Below are 15,627 nucleotides of genomic sequence, written 5' to 3' on the forward strand. Positions count from 1 at the left end.
GTCTATACCAGTTGTGAATGAATTTCCGGATGTCTTTCTATATGAGCTCCCTAGGATCCCACTAGACAGAGAGATTGATTTTGGGATTAATGTGATGCCAGGCATGCGGCCTATATCAATTCCACCATACAAAATGGCACCGGCTGAATTGAAAGAGCTAAAGGAGCAGCTGAAGGATTTGCTAGAAAAGGTTTTCATCCGGCCGAGTGTGTCACCGTAGGGCACACCGGTATTGTTTATAAGGAAGAAAGATGGTTTGCTACAGGTGTGTATTGACTACCGACAACTCAACAAAGTCACAATCAAAATTAAATACCCTCTAGCAAGGATAGATGACTTGTTTGATCAATTGCAAGGTGCTACGTGTTTCTCAAAAAGTGACTTGCGGTCTGGGTATCATCAATTGAAGATAAGGGAGCAGGATATTTCAAAAACAACTTTCAGGACTCGGTATGGGCACTTTGAATTTCTTGTGATGTCTTTTGGGCTAACAAATGCCCCGACATCTTTCATGGATCTTATGAATTGAGTCTTTAAGCCTTTACTAGAATCCTTTGTGATAGTGTTCATTGACGACATTCTTGTGTATTCCCGAAGTCGGGAGGACCATGTTGACAACCTCAGGGTAGTTCTGCAGAATCTTCAACAACACCAACTGTATGCAAAATTTTCGAAATGTGAATTTTGGCTTGAATCTGTCACGTTCTTGAGTCATGTCGTCTCCAGGGAAGGGATTATGGTTGATCCTCAAATGATTGAAGCAGTAAGGAATTGTCCTAGACCTACTACTCCAACAGAGATTCGTAGTTTCTTATGTTTGGTTTTGTACTACATAAGATTTGTGGAGGGATTTTCTACTCTTGCCTCTCAATTTACTAAATTGACACGGAAAGTAGTTAAGTTCTAGTGGTCCAATGCTTGTGAAAGGAGCTTCCAGGAATTGAAATCAAGATTGACTACAACACCGGTATTAACCCTGCTAGAGGGTACAGAGGGATTTGTGGTGTATTGCGATGCTTCAAGGATTGGGCTTGGGTTTGTGCTAATGCAACACGACAAGGTTATAGCTTACGCTTCTAGGCGAATCAAGAGTCATGAAAAAAACTATCCAACCCATGGCTTAGAGCTTGCGGTAGTGGTGTTTGCACTAAAGATTTGGCGACATTATTTGTATGGGGTCCATGTGGATGTATTTATGGACCACTAGAGCCTTCAATATATTATCAAACAAAAGGAGTTAAACCTGAGATAGATAAGATGGTTAGAGTTACTCAAGGATTATGATATCGATATTCTCTATCACCCCCAAAAGGCCAATGCTGTGGCGGATGCTCTTAGCCGGAAATCTATGGGAAGTTTGGCTCATTTGGAGACATATCAAAGGTCGTTGGCCCGGGAGGTTCACCAGTTGGCTAGTTTGGGAGTTCTCCTTGCAGACTCTAATGAAGGAAGAGTGATTGTGCAGAATAGGGCTGAATCATCGCTTGTGGTTCAGGTAAAGGAGAAGCAATTCAATGATCCATTATTAGCTCAGATGAAGGAGGGTATTTACAAGTGCAAGACCACAATTTTTTCCTTTGGAATGGATGATGGTACCCTATGGTACCAAGGCCGCCTATGTGTTCCAGATATTGACGGCCTTTGGGAGAGGATCATCAGCGAAACTCACACTTCTAGGTATTCCGTACACAAGGTTCTACAAAAATGTATCATGATTTTAAGGAAGATTATTGGTGGAGCAACATGAAAAGGGATGTGGCAGACTTTATGGAAAAATGTCCGAACTGTCAGCAAGTGAAGGCCGAACACCAAAGGCCTGGTGGATTGGCTCAAAGCATAGAAATTCCAATTTGGAAATGGGAAATGATCAACATGGATTTTATGGTAGGGTTACCGCGTACTACACATAAGTTTGACTCAATTTGGGTAATCGTGGATCGACTCACAAAATCAATGCACTTCTTGCTAGTTAAATCTACTGACACAGCGAAACAATATGTTCAGTTGTATATCAAAAAAATAGTCAGGTTGCATGGCACTCCAGTCTCAATCATTTTAGATCGCGGGCCTCAATTCACGGCCAACTTTTGGAAGAAATTTTAGCAAGGTTTGGGTATGCTGGTAAATCTTAGTACAGTTTTTCATCCTCAGACCGACGGGCAAGCAGAACGGACTATTTAGATGCTTGAGGACATGTTGTGTGCTTGTGATCTTGATTTCAAAGGTAGCTGGGATAACCATTTGCCACTCATAGAATTTTCTTATAACAACAGCTTCCATACTTGTATCCATATGGCACCATTCGAGGCATTGTATGGTAGAAGATGTAGGTCTCCCATTAGGTGGTTCGAGGTTGGAGAAACTGAATTGATAGGGCCGGATCTTGTGCATCAGGCCATGGAGAAAGTCAAAATTATTAAGGAAAGGTTTAAAACTGCTCAAAGTCGCCAAAAGTCTTATTTAGACGTTCGTCGCATAGATTTTAAGTTCAAAGAAGATGATTGGGTATTTTTGAAGGTCTCCCCAATTAAGGGTATCATGCGGTTTGGAAAGAAAGGAAAATTGAGTCTGAGGTATGTCAGACTGTATAGAATCATTTAGAGGATCGGTCAGGTGTCATACAAGCTTGAGCTACCAACCGAGATGTCATTGGTGCACCCAGCATTCCATGTGTCTATGTTGAAGAAGGTAGTGTGAGATCCATCCACTATTATGCTAGTTGAAGCCATTGAGGTTAATGAAGAACTGTCATATAAAGAAATTCCAGTTGCCATTCTTGACAGGCAGGTCCTGAAGTTGAGAAACAAAGATTCCGTAAAAGTGTTATGGCGAAACCAGCAGGTTGAAAAAGCCACTTGAGAAGCCGAGAAAGATATGAAAAAGAAGTACCCACATTTGTTTATATAGCTATGTAATAGCTTTTATGAATTTGGTTCCTATGAACTCTGTATCCTTTGATTTGGTCTATATAAAACTATTTTGTTTTGGTTATATGTTGCCCATACAGCCATAGTTGGTGTCGTTACAAGTTATGTCATGTCTATAGATTGTGTATATGCTATTAGGATATATTTCTGGGGTTCTCTGATAGGTGTATAGACCTAGATACAAAGGACACTCTGGCAAAATTTTTGGAAATTTAGGGAGTTAGCCAAATTTGGTGTTGTTGATATGTTTCATGATGTGAAAAAGCTGAAGTTGCATGATGATTGCTAATGAGTGAACCTTGATCATCATTCGAGGATGAATGATCTTAAGTGGGGGAGGATGTAAGGCCCCGTGAAAATTTTTGCTCAAAAACCTGAGATCTCATAGTGCCAAGTTAGGAAGATGTGTTAGAAATTCGTAAAATTCTTCGCGGCGAGCAAGCTCGCTGCGGTTCGGACCCTTTGGATTGATTTGTGCATTAAAAAGTTAAGGAATAATGTTTTTTAGAAAAGCGCATTTCTGTTGTCCATTATGCGGTCGCATAATAGCTATGAGGACCGTATTGTCGCCGCAGAGTTAGGCAGTTTAATGGTTAATTTTGAGGTCAACTATGTGGAAAATTATGCGATCGCATAATCAATATGCGGGTCTCATAGTCATCGCATAATCTCCTTGGAAATTTGTAAGGGCCAGTTCTGTGGTGCATTATGAGACCACAGAACAAGTATGCGGGCCACATTCTTATCACCTACCCGGGCAGTTTTTTCAGGTTTTGCTGGCCATTTTGTGGTCCCTTTGGCGGGCCGCATGTCCATTATGCGATCGCAGATTGTGTCTGGACTCCTATTTTCTAACTTTTAAAACACGACCACATCCCATTAAAAACACCCCATTAGACCACTTTTATGCTATTTTACTACAAATAGAGTGAGATAAGGAGTTCTAGAGGGAGAACCTAACTCTCACCAAGTCACTACAATCCTTGCCCAAATCTTTGAAGACTTTCAAGTAAAAATTTGCTAGGCCTTCATCCTAAGAGGTAAGAACTTGTGCCTTAATCTATGATTTCGAAATTTTTATTAAAATAAGTAATTAACAAGTGGGTTCATGGCTATAAGGATTGATTATCTTACATGCATAAATGATAATAGGGTATGGGGAGATTGTGAATTATAAAGATAGCAATTGGGGTGTAAGATGATAAAAATCTCTCGCAAAAGGGTCCTAAAATCACAATGCACACTTAGTGCTGATACTATACTCAAATGAGCTAGAATCTTAATCATGTCTCTAATTCTTGGTTGTGAGCACGTGATTTTTGTTTCACACGACAATCGCTCCAAAAAGAAATAAAAACAAATATAATTGGCCCTGCTGTACAATTTCGGATTTCTGTGCGGCACTTTGTTGATTTATTTATGACTTTGGCCCATTTTTATTTATTTACTTTATTAAAATAAAATTCAAAAAAAATATGTGTCCTGCATAATTCAAACCGTAATCCGGTCGTTAAATAGAAAATCGTGATTAGGCATTTTCGTCCGTGATTTTATTTGGTTTGACATTACCTGTTTTGAAATATTTTAGTATGTGTGCAAATAATTGTATTTGAGTGTGTATTTATTTTTAATTTGATTTTTGGCTTAGTTTTGTTTTAAAATAAATAAGAAAAAGAAATAAAAAAAAAAGAAAGAAAAGACCCCTTCCGGACTTGGGCCAATTTGTTAAAATTGGCCCAACAAACTCAGCCCAAACGGACAGCCCAAGCCACCAGTCCAAACAGCCCACCCCCAGGCCATGAAACGACGTAGCTTAACACCAAAACTACGTCGTTTCGATGCCAACCCATCACAACCGTTTAAACCAAGCCGATCCAACGGTCCAAGATCAATCCCCATAACCCACCAATAAACCCGACCCGTCTCACCCGGACCGACCCCAACCCTCAACACCTGAAACGACACCGTTTCACTTAAGACCCTCAGATCCAAACCGTAGATCTAGATTGATCTAACGGTTGAGATCAACCCACCCACTAACTATATAAGCCTAGATCCTTACCCTACCCCCCCTTATCCAATACCCCAGCCTCGTCGTCTTCACCCAAACCCACAAACCCTAGAGCCGCCCCTGTACTCTTCACCATGAAAACCGGCGGCATGAACGCCGGTGGCCTAGCCCTGAACACCATAGAACCCTCATGCCATCCTGAACCCAAATCTACCAACCCCATGGTTCGAATCACCCCCCAGGTCCTCGAATCTTCATTTGAAGATTCGAGTCAAAACTCGATCTAACCCAACCAACCCCAGTTTCATACCAGACACTCCCCAGCCCCTCCTCGTGACCAAACCATACTTGGTTTGGTCCGAATCTAACCAGGGAAACACGAATCCCAGATCTAAGTTTTTGAACTCTAGTTTTCCTGTGCATGTTCCGTCACTGGTTCAACCGAAGAGATTAAGGTCTAATGGACTTTAATCAAAGTGTTTCTCATCTGAGAAACACTTCGTTTAAAGTCCGTTCAGCCTTAAGAAAGGCCTGACCAAGTCCGAGTTAAGGCTTTGATCTTTTTGCGGTTGAGGTAAGTTTCTTTCTTTCCTTCATTGTTTTAGTCCGTTTGATTGTTTAAAAAGTTTGTTCATATTTGTTTTGATTTTATCAACTTTTGTTTGTTCACTTTACTTAAACCTCCGTGTTTGTTTGAATCCCCCCCTTCCTATTCTGATAAGGCAAGTGTAATGTTTGTGTTTCGAGTTTGGACTGACTAGTTAACTCCTCGAGTGCATTTCTGTTTAGTCAGTATAACTCAAACCATGTATCGATATTGTTCAAATGCTTGATTTTTTTGGCTACGATTGTGTATGTTAATGCTAATATAGTCGAGTCGACATGAGTCGTCAATTAGTTTCAACTGTCCGAACAATAACAAATCAACTTACTTCTGCTAAGCATGTGTTGGGTCAATTAAGAACCAGTTTTTGTTTACTTATAGCTTGTTTGAATTGATCAGTAATGTAAAAAGGATTATTTTGTTTAAAGTTCCGAAATGGAGGGCATGTGCACTTGGCACAGCATGTGCATTGGTTGGACAGCATATGCTGTCAGATATATTCTGTTGCCCACACCCTGCTTTAGTTTCAGAAATAATAAACATCACAAAAGGTAAGCATGCCAAGAGAATATGATGGGAACTTTCTAATACTTAAGTAGCTAAGTGGAACTGAAAAAGGGAGCACATGGGAGGGGTTATTTGATTAATCCAACAGGCTGATAAAGGGCTGAGTTTGAGGCTTATAAGAGAAAGAAAACACACACACACTAAAGGATAGAAAGAAAAGAGAGAGTTGACAAGAATAGAAAGAGAGCAAGAAAGAGAGAAAACAGACTAAGAAATCAGAAATTTGGTCTTGTTTGTCTGAAGTTCATTTATTGTCAATACGTTAGGCAGTGTTCTTTCTTCAATCGAGATTATTGTTAGTGTTCTGCTGCATTGGTATATTCCGGAATTGGACTGTCTGGAGTATCGCACTGTGTGCTGTTTCATCGAGTTGTTCTCCTTCAACTCTAGTTCCATCTCGCAACAGAATCCTTTCTGTTGTGCTGTTCTGATTGTTGCTGCTATCTTGCTCGCTATTGCTGCTGCATTTTGTCCTGCTGCTACTGTTAATTCTGCCTTTTGGCTGCTGCTGATTCCCATCTTCTTCTCCTTCTCCTTTGCACTTTCAGCATTTTCAGGTACACATTTCAAGTCCCATATTGATGTAATTGGAACAGTCTGAAAGCATGAAATGAAAAAGGTTGAAGAAGTTCAAGCATTTGCTGTAATATTCATAGTACATTAACAGGCCTTGTGGAAATTGATTTAGCTTATGTTTCAATAGTTCAAAAGAGTATACTGATAGCCGACTGAGTTTCACCCTTTTTGTATTTGGGCTCGATAATTGTCTGTTTAGTATAAGTATGCATACTTCGACTTTACACAATACCATTTTCTGTTTCATTTAGTTTTTTTTAAGACTAGCCCATATAAGTTTGGATAAGCTCAATACAAGAAATGCTCGGATTAAACGTTGTATTTCGCTAACTCGTATATGATAAATTAAAGCATTTTACTTCGCCAGTTATCCTTTAACCCAGTTCAAATAAGTTCAGTTAAGTTCAAATTAAGAAATGTTCGGATTAAGTATTGCATTTCATCTTATCTCATATGTAATCTTTTATTCGACCAAATCATTTTCGTAAAAGGCATGACGTCCTTTTTACCTTAAAAGTAATCAATCAAAATTGACAGGAGTTTGGTTTAAGCTGAAGTATATACTTCAATTAGCACACACACTTTCTTTTCTTCTATCTCTGGAAATAAAAATAATAGAAATGTAGTCACTGTAGGATACCCTTCTAAAAATAATAAGACAAGCCTCGCCAAATAAAAAAAAAAACAATTGCGGGGCCCTCAACAACTGACGATAATTATTTAGAATTCAAGATAGGCCATTTAATAAACTTCATGGCCTCCTACAAAGATAATAACGCGTTAGGTTCTGTTGGCGCGGTTTAATTAAATCACATTCTTAAATTCGGGTGCACATTGATGTGACCCAAATCCAAATCTCAACGAAGTCCAAATGTGTCGACAATCACGGGTGCATTGATTGTGACGTGGTTCGAGACGCATTTTCACGACGTTGCAATTCTGTAAAATAAATGATAATAACAAAAGCGGTTAAAACTTAATAAAAGCACATAAGTTACAACATGTATTTAAATCAGATATTTAGCTATTATAACAATTTAAGCGACCGTGCTAGAACCACGGGATTCGAGGGTGCCTAACACCTTCCCTCGGGTCAACAGAATTCCTTGCTTAGAATTTCTGGTTCGCAGACTTCATTTGGAAAAGTCGAAAATCTCCTCGATTTGGGATTCAAGATAAACCGGTGACTTGGGACACCAAAAGCCAAACCTTTTCCCAAGTGGCGACTCTGAATTAAATAAATAATCCCATTTCGAATATTTGTCACTTAAATTGGAAAAACACCCCGCGCGTCTTAACCCTTCGGGGCGGGCGCGCAAAAAGGAGGTGTGACAGCTCTGGCGACTCTGCTGGGGATTTTCAAACCCAGAACCACTGGTTCGGGGTTCAAGAATTCGAGCTTAGAATAATTGTTATATCTGGCTTATTATCTGATCTTTATTACATGTTTTGCATAAAAGTGCTAAATGTTGTCTTTTACCGCTTTTGATATTATCTGAACTGTATATAAACTGTGCCGAAACCCTTCTTTTCTTACCTCCGGGGAGAAGCTCGCTGGTCGAGACTCCCTATTCTGTTAGTGTCAATACTTGAAATAAGAAAGAGGTCGGACAAGTTACAAAGCCGGACGATCTCGCGGGTCCCCGGTACGTAGCCCCCTCCTCGACTCGAGTTGTCCGCTCGGGTACACAGTCTAGGGCAAATACCAAGGTTTAAACCTAGTATAACGAAACTTCATGCCGGATCCCTAGTAGGAACGCTTATTTGCATCATATGGCATTTGACTTAGGGGACTCAACACAGGGGTTGGGTCCGTCTAGGACAGGCAACCTGAAATGGAAAGACCATCATGCTGCATTCCTATCTGTGTTATGCATTTATCTGCTTCGGTTCCGCATGTCGACCGGTTCTTAAAAAAAAAAAAAAGGGAAAATAGCAGCGCAGGGGAGATAATTACTTATTTTTGGAAAATAGAACCAATGTCCAAGTAGTGTCAAAACCTCGCCGGAATTTTAAAAAAAAAACTGTTTTGTTTATTGAGAGTTGTTAAAAAAAAATATATACAAAAATTTTTCTTTTATCACTTTCAAAGATCAAAAAAAGGTATTTATTTTAAGAAAAAAAAAATCGAAAATTCATAATTCAAAAAAAACGAGTTGTTTCTTTCGTAGTACCCCTTTTATGAATACAGACTAATAGTCCAAATTTTTCTTAAAAAATAATAATAATATATAAAAAAAAAATATATAGCTTCTTTAATCTTTATCTCTTTTCAAAAAAAAAAATGTAAAAATACGCATTCCTGATTTCTAGGTTTATTCGATTTTTTTTCCTATGTTACGATACCCCGAACTACGCCGGTTTGATTCTCACCGGATGTGAGATACGTAGGCAACCCTCGTCGGGTTCAACCCCCATTTTGCTAAAATAGCCAAAATCAAAAAAAATATGTTTCAAATTTTTAAAGAGTCATAAATAAGTCAGGTGATGCTGTTTTGACATGAATAGCCGAATGTTCCCGAAAGGGACGCCGGAAGGTTGACTTTGCATAAATAGCCACTTTTGGGTTTTCCTTAGCATTTTTAGACCCACACAGCCTTAAAATCTTCTTCCCCGAAGTGCTTAAAGGCCGTGTTCAAAGCTTGGTCCCCTCTGTAAAATATTTTGAGTCAGTCATTTTTGTTAAAATCACCTTAATAAATGTGCAGGATGAGCACGATGCAAAATGAACATTTTTCAATAATGACCAAAATCCCTATCAAGTTACGGCTATGGTGGAATGATCTAGGTGTTGAAGGGCAAAATGAGGTTAAGAAAAATCTGAAAGGTCTTGTGGGTCTGTTGGAAATCCAGCCTCGGGGAGATATCATAAGAGCTTTGGTTACCTATTGGGACCCGGCGCACAATGTTTTCCATTTCTCTGATTTTGAGCTCACCCCAACTTTGGAAGAAATGGCCGGATACATCGGGAATACTGAACTCCCGTTGAAGGAAAAATACTTGGTCGCCCCAAGAGTCGTCACGGTACATCGGTTCCTGGATTCATTGAAAATACCTAGAACGGTCCACAACCCGGATCTAGCAGCCGGATTCTGTACTCCATGCTTCATATATGATAGATACGGTCACGAGGGGGGATTCAATAATCCAATCAACAAACTGTGCAGCAAAGGAGTTCGTCAGAAGTGGGACGAGCACAGACGGGTGGCGTTCATGAATAACGTTTCTGGGTCTTCTGGTATTTCCGAGAAAAGATGGAAACATTGATTTGAAGATATCTGGGGTCGCCAGCACTTTACTCACGCAAAGTGGCAGCACTCTCGCGCCAATGGTGGTATCTGACATCTTTCGAGCTCTCACAACTTGTAAAGCTGGGGGAAATTTCTTCGAAGGTTGTAACTTGCTCCTACAGATATGGATGACCGAGCACCTTTGCCATCATTCCGAGATTTTGAGCCATGGTTCCCCGGAAAAGACCCGCATAGAAGAATCTTACGCGAGAGCCAAAGAGATCAGTTTGCCCGAAGGAGTCCTGGCTTGGACCTCGTTCTTTCAAGCTCTTACTGCCAGCCAAATACAATGGAAGTTGGGATGGTTGCCCGTTGATGAGGTCTTATATATGTCAGCGGCTAAAACTCATTTCTTGCTGATGGGGCTTAAGAGCATTCAACCTTACGCACCCGGCCGAGTTTTAAGACAGTTCGGAAAATGCCAGACAGTACCTCATGAGGAAGATCTAAGCACTCAAGCAATTGAGATAAGTCCTAACGGACAGTTCCCAGAAGCAAAGATTCGCCAAATCTGGAATGAGGGTCAATATTTGAAATCAGATACTTGCGTGCGGGATCAAGCCAAAGGAGAAACGGCGCCAGGTTACCTTGCATGGTACAGAAGGGAACTCGAGCATGAAAGGCCAGCTAAGAGACCCCACATCCGGAATTTTACCGAATCATCACAAAAGCAGTGGGATTGGTTAGCAAAAGAAAGAGGCTATTGCACCGAAATCAGCAGGTTAAAGCAACAAGTGGAAAAATTGAAATATGAACACAACGTGCAAGTTGCTACCGATCTGGGAGAGCGGAACAGGTTGATTCAAGAAAATGAAATGCTCAGAGCCCAGATCAAACAGATAAGGTTGGATGCAGATAGACAACCAAGGCGTCGATCGGACGAGCAGCTGATAAAAGGGCTAAAAGGTGAAATCAGGGAATGGCGAGATGGTTTGGAGAAATCTGAAAACATCATAGCAGAGCTCAAAGCACAGTGGGATACAAGAACGGATAAGCATCGCAGGTACCTGAATCGATTGGAAAGCGACCATGAGAAGACTGTTGCTAAGATAAAGAGAGAGATGGCAGCACTTGAAATCAAAGCAGCTAGTCAGGCCAAGGATTTCCAAATGGAAAGCAGATACTGGTATGACACCATAGCCCATATGAAATTGGAAGCACGGCGATTGAAGCATCAACACATGCAAGATGTCCAAGTCTTCAAGATATGCAGCAATCAGATAAAGCACCTGCTTGTAGAGAAGAAGCAAACCAGAGATAGGGTCAAAGCCGTTGCCCACGCCATCACCAGACGATGTCTACGATGTGAGAACATGTCCAGTGTTACCTTCCTCTCGGCAGTAATGGTTTATGTCAAGCAGACTATGCACGAGCTAGAGCAACTTGAGAGGGATCTCACGCCTAGGACCGCGGCGAGGCCGAACGATGCCCCGCGGAAACCAATTTTTAAAACCATAATGCATTCATAGGTCAAATCTGTATTTTAGCATCTTCTGCCTGTTTTTTCATCAAGGTGATTTTCAGTCTATTTTGAGTCTAGGTTCATTTTCCAAGTTTGCTTTTTCTTTTGCAGAATGTAGCTTGTAATAGAACATTTCAACAATGAAGAGGTTGTTTCTTTTACGTCCATTTGTGTTTTTCGAACTACGTAATGATCTGATTCACGTAGGCATCGTGATACGTAGGCAATCCTCATCGGATCCGGTCGCATTTCTTTTACTACAAAAATAAAAAATATATATATATATAATAAATAAAATAAAAGGGAAAACAAAAGAGAAAAGGAAAAAAAAAAGAGGGAAAAACTAATAAGAGAAAAAATGCCGGAATGACGCATGCTCTCGTAGCGGACATATAGCAATCCACTTAACTGTATAGGTGCATCATGCCCAACGTGAGATTAACTATCCGTTATTTGCTGCAAATTAACCGTGCATTTGTCATTGAGCATTTCCAGGGTTTTTGAAAAGACGGTTGGTTTGGTGAAAGTCTGGCCTCGCACTCATACTTCACGAGGTCAAGGAGAGGTGTTCAACTACCTATTGTTAGGACCAGAAACAGTACTCACACTTACTTCACCAGGTCAAAAGGAAGTGTGGAAATGTCTTCGGAAATTCCATTGCAAACAGTCCCCGTCTCTGAGGAGAGCTCAATCTCAGCCGTCCTCACGCCCGAATCCGCAACTGCGGAAGAAAATAGAATCCTACGGCTCCGCATGTTGGAAATGTTGGATGACTGGAACAATGGGAAAGAGCCGCCAAGTGTCGTCCCCGGATTCCCTGAATTATTCTCCAGGTCAGGTGGGACTTCTAATGTCCCCATAAATTACCCTGCTACCCCATTCGGGTACCCAGCCAACTCCGTTTTCTCCGCAGGATCACCTTCTGAGCCTCATCCCCGAATGTCGGCCACTGATGCAAGCATGAACATCTTTACTGCATCGCCTTGCCCAGCTACGGCACAACCTGCCACATACAAGCCAAGCTTTGACTCATCCTCTTTTACATTCCAAGCACCATCGTTCTCAATGGAACCAACTAGGTTCGCTACCAACAATAATCCTCTACCGCCTCAGTGCGAACTCGCACTGGGACAGGATCAGAACCCCAGGATTGCAGAACAAAATGAGATTGCTAAGAGAATGAGAAGCCTTGAACAAAGTTTGAAGAATATGCAAGGGTTGAGCGGGCAAAAGAGCGTCTCTTACGCCGACCTGTGCATGTTCCCTCACGTGCACCTGCCGACGGGTTTCAAGACCCCCAAGTTCGAGAAATACGATGGGCACGGTGACCCCATTGCACATCTTAAGAAATACTGCAACCAATTGCGGGGAGCCGGCGGAAAAGAAGAACTGCTCATGGCATATTTTGGGGAAAGCTTAGTAGGGATAGCTTCAGAATGGTATATGGATCAGGAAATGTCCCGATGGCATATATGGGATGATCTCGCCAGAGATTTTGTAAAGCAATTCCAGTATAACATCGACATTGCGCCAGACCGAAACTCTCTGTCGAATTTGAAGAAGAAGCCTTCGGAAAGCTTTAGAGAGTACGCTATTAAGTGGCGTGAACAGGCGTCGAGAGTGAAGCCTCCCATGGATGAAGTGGAAATGGTCACTACCTTTCTCCAGGCTCAAGAGTCTGACTATTTCCAAAACATGATGTCGGCCATGGGTAAGCCATTCGCGGAAGCAATCAAGATAGGAGAGATGGTAGAGAATGGGCTGAAAACGGGTCGGATTCTGAGTCAAGCAGCCCTAAGGGCAACCTCCCAGGCCGTCCAAAGCGGGTCTGGAGGGACGACAAGGGGGAAGAAGAAGGAAGAAACGGCTATGGCAGCCTCTGAAGCAAGGGAGTATCGTCATCACAGGCCCCATTTTCCGGAAAGGGCCCCACAACACTACTACCCCCACTCAAATGTGGCATATGCTCATCAACCTTATATGGTCATGAATGCCCAACCTTATAACCATCCACCACAACAAGTCAACCGAGGCCCAGCTCCACCTCCCAGAAATCAGCCTCCTTACCGCAACCACTATAACCCACAACCCCCGCAAAATAACTACCGCCCCCAAGAGCCGCCTCGACGGCGGACTTTCACGCCCATCGGTGAGCCATACTCAACTTTGTTCCCAAAGTTGGTTCAGTTGGGTTTCCTGCAACCCATCCCTCAAACAAGGCAAAACCCGACATCTCCTTCTTACAAAGCCGGAGTCAGATGCGCCTATCATTCAGGGGCCGAGGGGCATGATACAAACGACTGCTGGTCATTGAAAAGAGTGGTCGAAAATTTGATAGAGCAGGGGAAGATAGTGCTAAGGGACGAAGAGATCCCAAATGTAACTAACAATCCATTGCCCGCTCACAATAATGGGCCGCTGATCGGCATGATTTGTGAAGACAAAGAGTTCGACCCTGCCTTGAAAGCCATAATTGCCATTGTCGACACAGGGAGGAGGCCTGAAATAGACCAGAAATCAGAAAGGGGGGAAGAGGCCAAGGCTGCAGAAAGCAAGCCTGAAAAGAAGGTGGAGAAGAAAGTAGTACCAGCAAAGGGTGGAGTTCTTTACGTACCGCGGGGTCAAGCCAAGAAGACGCAGAACTTCGGGATCAAAAAGGCAAAACCTATGTACGTGCCAAAAGGGGCCTATGTGGTCCGGGGGACGATTCAACCACCTCGGCTGAATGAGCCAGTGGTTATCGGACGCGTGCCACAAAAGCCAATGACCAACCCGTCCACAGTGCCGTGGAATTATCAAAAGACTTTGGTAACGTATAAAGGTAAGGAGGTCATGGAAGAACTTCCAGAAAATACTTTCGTTGGAGGATACTCAAATACCCAAGAACTGAACAACGCCACACAAAGGCGCTTCCCTCCAAAGGAGCCTGTGAGTGTTGAAGAAGCGGAAGTGTTCTTCAAGCAGATGAAGATGCCGGATTACGAAGTGATAGACCAGCTGCGCAAGCACCCTGAGCAAGTGTCCATGCTGTCACTATTAATGAGGTCAACCGAGCATCAAAAGATCCTGCTGAAAACCCTGAATGAAGCATACGTACCGGTCGAAACCTCGGTGGAGCAACTAGAGCGGATGACAGAAAGATTCTTCGCCGTCAACCAAATCTCCTTCAGCAAGAACGATCTACCCCCGGAAGGAGCAGCACACAACAAGGCATTGCATTTAACAGTCAAATGTGAGGACTACTATGTCAAGCGGGTGATGCTGGATGGGGGATCAGGTGTTGACATCTGCCCGCTCTCCACGCTGCAAAGAATGGAAATTGAGACCGGAAGAATCCGACCCAACAACGTCTGCGTGAGAGCTTTCGATGGTATCAAGAGAGACACCATGGGAGAAATAGACCTGTTGCTGGTCATAGGACCAGTCGAATCTCGAGTCACTTTCCAAGTGATCGACATGGACACATCTTACAATTTCCTCCTTGGCAGGCCTTGGATCCATGCGGCAGGAGCCGTGCCTTCTACTCTTCACCAGATGGTGAAGTTCGAGTATGAAGACCAAGAGATCGTGGTCCATGGAGAAGATGAACATGCCATTTATCGGGACCCATCTATCCCGTATCTTGAACCAAGAGAAGGGAGTGAGCATACGGTCTATCAAGCTTTCGAGGTGGTATTGGCAGAGCAGCACGAAGAGGGAGTACCTTGCCCCCAGCCTTTCTTGTCTAACGCTTCGGTTATGGTGGCCAAAGAGATGATCCGACACGGATTTAGGCCAGGGAAGGGGCTTGGACGAAATCTTCAGGGAACGACGGAACCCATTACTTTACCAGTCATCAAGAAACCTTTTGGACTAGGTTTCAAACCTACTCCAGCAGACGAAAAATGGGCAAAGAAAAGGAGAAATGAGGGCTGGAAGTTGCCTCAACCACTGCCGGATTTACATGCGACTTTTGTCAGGCCAGGGTACACTGAAGAAGAAGAAGATGAGGTCTTCACAGTTGAGGAAATCGAGGAAATATGTGGGGCAATGAGGGAAATGCTCTACGAGGTCCACATGGTTCAACCAGGCGAAGGCACGAGCACTGCTGAGATGATATACATGGGGCCAAACGCCAAGCTCCAAAACTGGGAGATCACGCCATTCCCAACTAGACGGAAGTCCGGGTAGACCTGTCCTGCCACCTTTCC

Source organism: Nicotiana sylvestris, chromosome 1, assembly GCF_000393655.2.
Source record: "Nicotiana sylvestris chromosome 1, ASM39365v2, whole genome shotgun sequence".
Classification (NCBI taxonomy): domain Eukaryota; kingdom Viridiplantae; phylum Streptophyta; class Magnoliopsida; order Solanales; family Solanaceae; genus Nicotiana; species Nicotiana sylvestris.